We start from the raw sequence: 9,465 nt of genomic DNA, 5'->3' as shown, positions 1-9,465 counted from the left end.
TAGTTTCTGAAATTCTAACTTATAGTTGTTTAAATTTGGAAAGTTTTCTATTCCTCTAACCACTGGCCTCGAATTCAAAGCAGGCTGCATATTGACCAAAAAAATAATAAATTTTCTTGTTTCTTGTAAAATTTCTTGTAAATTTCTTGTATTTCTTGTAAAAGTTTTCTTTTTTGTAAAAAATATTTCTTGTAAAATAAATTATCTTGTGCCTTAGTATCCATTTTAAGATAGAAGAGTGACAATCCACTGAGCTACCTCGCTGCCCCCTACTCTGTAATTCTTAAAAACTATCACAGTGTGATGAGAGAAGCACTGATTTGAGAATTAGAAAGCCTTAGTCCTAACTATGAACTTGCTAATTAATATCAGTGTGATCCTTGGAAATTCATTGAACTATTCTCTCACCTCAAAGTTTTCTCATCTGTAAAATGGAGATAACAGTAATTGTCTTAAAAGGTTATTTTGAGGAGTAAACTTTCTCTGAAATCCACAATGCACTATAGAAATATATGATATTATTATTATTAGTAAGCAAAATTCCAATATCAGTTTTTTTTAACACTTTTTTAAACCCTTAGCTTCCATCTTAGAATCAATACTGTGTATGTGTATTGGTACTAAAGCAGAAGAGTGGTAAGGGCTAGGCAGTGGGGGTCTAGCGAATGGCCCAGGGTCACACAGCTAGAAAGTGTCTGAGGCCAAATTTGAACCCAGGACCTTCCAAATCTGGGCCTGACTCTCAATCCATTTAGCAACCCAGCTGTGCCTGCCCCCCCCCCCTTTATAAAGCAATTTCTAAAGTAAATTAGGCGATGATGAAATTTTACATTTTTTACACAAATCATTTTATTGAAATCATTCCAAGCTATATAGCTGGCCAACAAATCTCCACAGTACCATTTATTTAATAATATTCCATGTTCAGATGCATACTTGTACCATATAGCTAAGTATGATCTAAGTTTAACATAGAAATTAACTATATTTATCATCCCTTTTTTATTTGAACTGGGTCAAAAATAATTGTGAAATATACACACAGCATATGAGTATTAAGGCTATAATTCTTAACCACATAATTCTAGTCAAGAAAAAGAAGATTATACATTGATGATAATTATGATAAGTAACTAGATAGCTCTCAATAGCTTTTAAAGCATTTTTATGTTTGTGTATATTATGCTATTTAGTCTTTACAGAAGTCCTGTGAGGAAGGTAGTCATACCTTCCTTTTACAGATAGCGTAGTAGGGGTTGAGAGGTTAAGTGAGTTTCCCAGGGTCACATCGCTCACCAGCCCAGAGAATAGTCTATTTCTGGAATGGGAAGTGAATTAAACACAAACCCTAAGAAACATTGAAATTGTGAATTCAACCCCTTTCCTATTTAATTTTGGTGTTTTTGTTGGGCAAAACCAAACAGATAACTGTTTCCATACTAGACATGTCATCCCTAGGTTTTTTTGTTCTGTCATTTCAGTCAGGTCTTAACTTTCATGACCCAATTTGTGTTTCTTGGCCAAGACACTGGTGTGGTTTGCCAATTCCATCTCTAGCTTGTTTTACAGATGAGGAAACTAATATGAGAAATGGGAAGAATACTGGTAGCATCTCTCTAGCATTCATGTATAATAAGTAAAGGGCTGTATAGCTACATTTGCTATTACTATAACATCTGACTTTGGTGTAGTTATCTAACTGCTAATGAAAAATTACTTTATACTTAACTACTGCCACTCAAGATTAATGTGAGTACAAATAAAGAATAAATTATATACCTTACCTCTTTGGTGACAGGATTTATACAAAATTATATGCAGCTAACCCAAGACTACAGAGTATCCCAAAAGTCATAGTGCAGTTTTAAGCTCCTTGTACTTTAAATTCTCAATATAACTGAGAAAATAAATGCATCTGGAGATTGTATGAAGGTCCTTATGTTAACTATCTCCAATTTATCTTGTGTGTATATATATATACACAGATATATATATATATATATACATATATGTGTTTATATATATATACATATATGTGTTTATATATATATATGTATATATATATATATATATATAAACCTTGTTTGTACATCATTATTTTCATTTTGTCTCTCCCATTAGATTCTGAACTTGAGAATAGGGACTATCAAATGAGAAAGTTAGATTAGATGGTCTCCAGTTTATTATTTACTAAGCTGTCAAAGGGGTTTTCCTGAAATGAAGGTCTGGCCATCATTCCTTTATTCAATAAATTCCAGGGGCTCCTTATTGCTTCCAGGATCAAATATAAAATCCTCTGTATGACATTCAAAGCCCTTCATAACCTGGTCCCTTATTATCCTTTCTAGTCTACACATACTCTACAATCCAGGGACATTAACTTTCTTGCTACTCCTCTCCAAGCACTGACATTAGCTGTTCCTCATACCTGCAATTGTCTACTTCCTCATTGCCTTTTCCTGGCTTCCTTTACTTCTTTCAAGTCCCAGATAAATCCTACCCTCTGCAAAAAGTCTTTCCCAGTTCTTTTTTTATTTTAATTTTTAAAATTTTATTTTGTCAATTTAGAACATTATTCCTTGGTTATAAGACTCACATTATTTCCCTCCCTCCGCTTCTCATAGTCCTCACCCCCACCCTTCTCATAGTCCACGCGTAATTCTACTGGGTATTACATGTCCTTGATCAGAACCTATTTCCATGTTGTTGATGCTTGCACTAGGATGTTCATTTAGAGTCTATATCCTCAATCATATTCCCCTCGACCAATGGATTCAAGCAGTTGTTTTTCTTCTGTGTTTCTATTCCCACAATTTTTCCTCTGAATGTGGATAGTGTTTTTTCCCGTAGGTTCCTCCAGGTTGTTCATGATCACTGCATTGCCTCTAATGGAGAAGTCCATTACATTCGATTATACCACAGTGTATCCATCTCTGTGTACAATGTTCTCCTGGTTCTGCTCCTTTCACTATGCATCAGTTCCTGGAGGTTGTTCCAGTCCCCATGGAATTCCTCCACTTTATTATTCCTTTGAGCACAATAGTATTCCATCACCAACAGATACCACAATTTGTTCAGCCATTCCCCAAATGAAGGGCATCCCCTCATTTTCCAATTTTTGCCACCACAAAGAGCGCAGCTATGAATATTTTTGTATATGTATTTTTCCTTATTATCTCTTTGGGGTACAAACCCAGCAGTGCTATGGCTGTTTCCCAGTTCTTCTTAAGGCTAGTGCCTTCTCAATTGCTGATTATCTCCAATATATCCTGTATATAACTTGATTGTACATAGTTGTATGAGCATCATCTCCTCTATTAGACTGTGAGTCCCAAGAGAGGAGCAAAGGTGTCTGCCTTTTTTTGTATCCCTTGTGCCTAGTACACAACCTATGTATGGTGCCTGCTTAATAAATAGTTGTTGACTGACTTGATTCAAGCTTTTTCATGTGCCAAAGAAATGATGAATGCTGTCCTTTGTTATTTGTCATTAATCTGATATCTAAGCATTTATAGCTGAAACAAATATCCAAATTGATATACTTTTCCCCTTTATGCTCCAGTGCCTTTCTTCTGCAAGATTATTTGAGGTAACATTTGAAAGGAATCCTGAAGAAGATTCATAGCATTAAAAAAAAAGTACAATTTTGAGTTAATATTCCCAAAGAGTCAATTTGGAGTTCTTTCTAGGACTATACCTTCCCCACTCCCACTGAAAGGGGGCTTTCCCCCTGGAATCAAGAGTTTAGCTTTGTGGGGGAGGGAGTCAAGATGGCAGCTTAGAAGCAGCAAAAGCTGAAATTGCTCTGACTATATCCATCCATACCAATCTTTAAAAAGTGCTTCAAAAAGACAGGAACCCAAACCCAACAACAAGACAGAGTCACAGGACTCTCCTGCTGAACACTTCTTGAGAGGTGGGCAGAGAGAGTTGATTTTTTACAGGCTAAGGTGGGAACTGGAAACAAAACTGCACACAAAGAAGTCCTTGCTAATCCCACCCCATCCCTGTCCCACCTTGCTGGGAACTGTGATTAGGTCTAGGCTGACTTTGGGATCTTGAGAGGAGGGCTGCACTGGCAGAAGAATACCTCAGACACACCCCTTGAGTGCCCCAACAACAGCTGGCAGAGAGGAACAGGTGATTATCTGGCTGGGCACCTTCAGGCCTTCAGGGCTGACTACATTGAAGACTTAGTCCCAGGACAGATTAGCTCAATTGGCCTAATCCAATAAACCAGCAGATGAGAGAGTTTACAGCACACAGGCAAAAAAAAAAACAAACAATAAAAACAAAAGGCTGATAAAAATGAGTATACAACAGAAAAAGAAGATAACTATTGAAAGCTTTTATGGAGGAAAAAAAAAGAGCAGAGCCAACTGAGGATGATGGGATACAAGGAACTATAATAAAAAAAAAAAAACCTCAAACCCCCCCCCTGGAAAATTGGCTTATGCTCTATAAAAACTTAAAAAGGAATTAAAAAAATCAAATAAAACAGGTTAAAGTAAAATGAGAAAAAGGAAATAACAGTTTAAAAAGCAAAATTGCTAAACTGGAAAAAGAGGCACAAAAATCAAATGAAGAAAAGAAATGAGTGGCATGAAAAATTCATGGCCTGTCAATTTTAACCATAACAATGATATGACATTTCTGCTGCCACAGAACTATTGAAGTGAGAGGTAAACTAAGTTGTTGACCAGAAAAATCTGTTTTTCCCTGGGAAAGTAGAATTCAGAAATGAGTTTTCCTATGAAGGTCAGTCAACTCAGAATAGTTAGAATTCATGAGAAAATAACTCCTTTAGTGCCGGCAGCTGGGATAAGATACAAGGAACACCTTGTACCCCATGCCACTGACCGATTTAGCTTCTAGATGATAAGGCTGCTTGCTCCATCAAGGTTATGTCTCATAATGATCATTGTTTGCTTTGTATCTTGCACCCTATAAAAACTGCATTGTAACTTCAGTCAAGTGCAGCTTTCACTAGGAAGGTTGCCCTAGCCAGTTAGGTATGTATTATTAATAAATAATATTGGTTCAATTAATTGAACTTCTGGATGTCTGGACTCACTTTATGAAGTGCCCCACTTCACTATTAGCACCATGAAATACTATTAAAGAAAATTTGCCTACTAAGTTATTTACAGTGTATCTTTAAACATGTTATGATCTGGCCAATCATCTAATATGAATATGTGGGTGTTTTGTGTTATACTATAAATTAATGCTTTGTTTCTGCTTACTTGATTTTTCCTGTTTAAACTTTCTCAAATTCTCTTGTTTATTTTTTATATTATTTTTTAGTTTATAAATATCAACTGAATGGCATTTATTTCATTACCTACTCTCCAGAGAAGTTTATGTTGAATGCCTTTAAGTACATACCAAATAAATAGTATAAATAGATGATTTAATGAAGTAAGGAAATGACAATGACTCTCACTACTTTTTAAAAATAGTTATTTTTATAAGATTGCAATTTCTGTTCAAGTAAATGCATTACTTTTAAATAAATTAATAAATATTTAGAATCTATCATTTTTAATTTTTATTAACAGCAAATATTGATAGATACAAACCACATAAGCAAAAGCTCTTCAGGGAGTCCTCAGTAATTTTTAAGAGTGCAAAGAGATACAATTTTTTAGGGAAAAAAAAAAGGTTTGAGAACTGCTGCTTTATACCAATGTAATCTCAGGTACAGGACCTGCCACAATTGGAACTGGTTTGTATTTCAACATGAATGTCCTGACAATTAGACCATTAATCCTTGTAATCTTCCCTGCCAGTTGCCAGGAAAAATTTTGTTTCCCAGGACTTTCACTTAATTAGAGAAAATTTTAATCTATTTAATTCATCTGCTAATCTCTATTTGCCAGGGCAATCATCTTATTTAAAAATTTTATTCATTCATTTATTTGCATGTCTGCCTGTGTGTGTTTATTTCTGTCTGCCTATCTATCCATCCATCCAAACATCTACCTATTTTTCTGTTTATCCACCCATCCATCCAACCAACCATTCCTCTCTCTTTTAATAGACCTGCCTTAAACCCTCAAGGGCATTCATGGGTCAGTGCCCCCATGGGGCCAGCACTAGTGCCCTCTCCTTGCTGATGATCTTTGCCCTCTGGAGGATAGGATTGCTGGGGTTTGAGGGGGTCTGACCACTATGGTGGGAGTGAGGGCGAGGAGGGAGTTCATGGTGCCAATGTGCCCCCTCTAGGCGTCATGCCCAGGGTTGTGGGCAAGAACAACCATTGCCCTCATTCCACGAAATCCTTCATGGGCCTCACTCTGAGACCTGGCTCCCTTTCTCCTCCTCCACTCTTTTGCCGGCTCCTCCACAGAGTTGCCCTCGCCAAAGGAAAGGACGCCACTCCCGCCCTACTGCTCCTGTACAGTCAGGCATTTACGACAATGTGCCAAAAAGCAATGGTGTAAGAGTGCGTCTGCGCAATATGGGCCACCGCCCAGCTCTTTCCTCTGGATTTATGTATGGGTACTAGCGGACTAAAGCCATGAACGGGGAGAGCTCCGCCTGCCTCAGAGACAGAACTGCTCAGTCCGTAGGTTCAGAGAGTGGAACCCTGGTACAGTGGAATGCACCGACGCTTGGGGGGAGGGGGGAAACTCTAAACCTTTGAAATCAAGGATTCCCTCCTCCAGCTAGTCTCTGCGTGAGAGGGGAGTTCCAGTGGTCTCAAATGGCCACCTTCTACTAACTTAGGTCTCCGGAGTCTGAGGAGACCCTCAGACAAGCTGACAAACTTAGGGATTCTCGCTTACGTGACCCGTTCAAACTCCAGCCCTAGAGATGCCTAAAAGTTGAAGTGATGTAAAGAAGGCGGAACTAGTGTGAGTTTGGGAACAACCTCTCCCCCCAAAAACGTGAATTTAGGGGAAACATCTCCACAGAGAAAAAGTAGACAAGGACAGAAGGAGCTTATACTACTACTGATTCTACTCCTTTGAAGGTCTCCTCTACCAACTTGAATGATGTCATTAACTCCAGAGTGAATTTTACAAACTTGCCAGAACAGACTTGCTTAACTTCTAAGACTCCAGAGTTCTGGCTCATTCTTTAACTTCCCTTGGAGAAAGTGGTGGAACAACCTCATTTGACAGGCTGATTGACTTTTAATTTTGCTCTCCAGAGTCTCCCTCCTATTGGGTGTGTGTGTATCTCCTTTCCTTACTATCCACCTGGCCACTTCCCAGCAGCTGATGCTTATTAAATTCTTTTCCAGGCTTGGCCTCCTGATTTATGGACCTCCAGTCAAGTAAACAAAAGAATTTCTCTCTGAGGTCTTAGGACCTTTGAAGTGGGGAATTCCACAAGAGTGACTTGCCTGTGATCAAGTCTTTCCAAGTCCTTTTAAATTTTAGTTCCTTCCTTCTGAAGCTGATCCCCAATTTGCATCCTTTATAATCTGGTTGGATTAGACTGTGTCTTTGTTTCCAATGTTTAGCACAGTGCCAGGCAAATAATAGGTAAGTAATAAATGCTTGTTCACTTGAAAATTGAATTCAGATCTTCAAAATTTTATTTCATTCTTCAATCAATACATTTATTTTTTTTCTCCCTCTTACCTCCCTTTGATTGGGGGCAGGGGAGGAGGGACAGGACAGGACCCTTATAACATATATGCAAACAAAATCCTATATAGTCTATGTCCAAAAACGTGGTTGTTCTGCCTTTCAAGGCCATTACTTCTCTTTTCATGTTGTTGGTAGCACAAGATCCCTAGGACTCTCAAATTGCCATTGAATTGATCCAGAACTTAAGTTTTTCTGATTATGGTCTCTTCCACATACCACCTAGCTGCCATAGTAAGTGTAGAGCTGGGTTTCCATCCATGATCTCTGCCCCTTATGGCTTCCCCTCCAAACCAGTCAATAAACATTTATTAATAGTCCACCATGTGTCAGGTATTTTGTAAGGGGGAAAAAGGTTAAATTTAACAGGGTTGGACCTGATTATTGAAGAGTGTGGTTGCCAGGAATTTAATTAATTCCAAAGAGATTTATTTACAATTTCATTACAAAATGTAGAAAGAGTGAAGTAAGAAATCAGAGAGAGGATAAAGTAAGATATCTAGCTTAAACACTAAGTAATTTACTTCCAGCCCTCGGCAGGGAGAGTTAGTTCTTAGCTGGAGGAGCCTAGGCCCTTGTAGTGGAGGCCCTGGGGATACAGGAAGCCTTTCTCAAGAGGATAGGTTTCTCCTGAGGCTAGTTTCTCCAGACAATCCAGTAGTTAAGAGTCAGCTTTTCACTCACCACATCAGTCCAGACAGCAGATCAAAGAATGAAGAATTTTTCCTCATAGGAAGTAACAGCTCCTTTTAAAGATGTTTCTTTTGCATCACTTCCTGTGTCTTCCCCTAATTTTACGTCTACCAGTCACAGTTGATGCTTTGTTTTAGGACTGCCCCACAGTCAGTCAGGCTATTCTGATTTGTCACCCCCTATTTCACACATAGGTCACAGACCTTCCATTTAATGTGTGAAATGGGGTTTTACATCTTTTGTGATTAAATCTAAAATGGGCAGATCTATATGCTCAACTTTAAGTAGGGTGTTTACACTTATGGGGATTAAATCTAAAAATAGGCAGATCTTATAATTTAAATCTTCACAATCAGGGGAGAGTCAATTAATTTTATTATTACACTCAGGGGAGAGTTAAATTTAATTTTCACATATTGTACAAGCACTGGGAATATAAAGAGAGTCCAAAGACCCAGCCTTCAAAGAGCTCACAATCTAATGGAATTGAAACTAATGGACAAACCAGGGATTCTTAATTTTTTTTTCTTTTTCTTTTTGATGCCATGAAGCCCTCTGGTGGCCTGGTGAAGCCTCTGCATCCCTTCTGAGTTATTTTTATTATTTTATTTTTTTTAACCCTTACCTTCTGTCTTGGAGTCAATACTATGTATTGGTTCCAAGGCAGAAGAGCTGTAAGGGCTAGGCAGTGGAGGATAAGTGACTGGTCCAGGGTCACACAGCTGGGAAGTGTCTGAGGCCAAATTTGAACCTAGGAACTCCCATCTCTAGGCTTGGCTCTCAATCCACTGAATTAACTACCCAGCTGGCCCCTCCTTCTGAGTTATTTTAAATGGATAAAACAAACTGCATACAGTTAATAGTAACTACATTCATGTAGCACTTGGCTCTTCACGTGGGTTATCTCAATTTAAATCTTACAAGAAGTATTCCTGGCAGGTATTTCTTTTAGACCATGGGAAGGAGGAAGGAAGGAAAGAAAGAGTAGAGGATGAAGGATGAAAAAGGAGAGAAGAGAGAAAGGGTAAAAAAAAAAGAAATTATTAATGCTCTTCTATGTGCCAGGCACTGTGGTTAAAAGCTTTGCAAATTTGCCCTGGTTTGAACCCAACAGTAATTGGGAGCTACGTCGATGCTGTTATCTCCATTGGAGGGCGATGATACAGCCTGA

At 38.2% G+C, this 9,465-nt stretch overlaps 1 protein-coding gene across 1 annotated transcript in view; it reads left to right on the top strand.

Annotated features, from left to right (window-relative positions):
* LOC100020632 (sodium-coupled monocarboxylate transporter 1-like) overlaps positions 1 to 1,783 on the top strand; it is a 51,668-nt gene extending 49,885 nt beyond the window's left edge. The window contains exon 15 of the mRNA XM_007503305.3: positions 1 to 1,783. This exon is cut by the window's left edge and continues 543 nt beyond it. The gene's annotated coding sequence lies outside the window, so the exon portion shown is untranslated.
* Positions 1,784 to 9,465: the final 7,682 nt, after the last annotated feature.

The sequence above is a fragment of the Monodelphis domestica genome, chromosome 5 (genome assembly GCF_027887165.1).
Source record: "Monodelphis domestica isolate mMonDom1 chromosome 5, mMonDom1.pri, whole genome shotgun sequence".
NCBI lineage: Eukaryota > Metazoa > Chordata > Mammalia > Didelphimorphia > Didelphidae > Monodelphis > Monodelphis domestica.
Note: the sequence above shows the minus strand (reverse complement) of the source record. Positions and strands in the feature narration are given on the sequence as shown.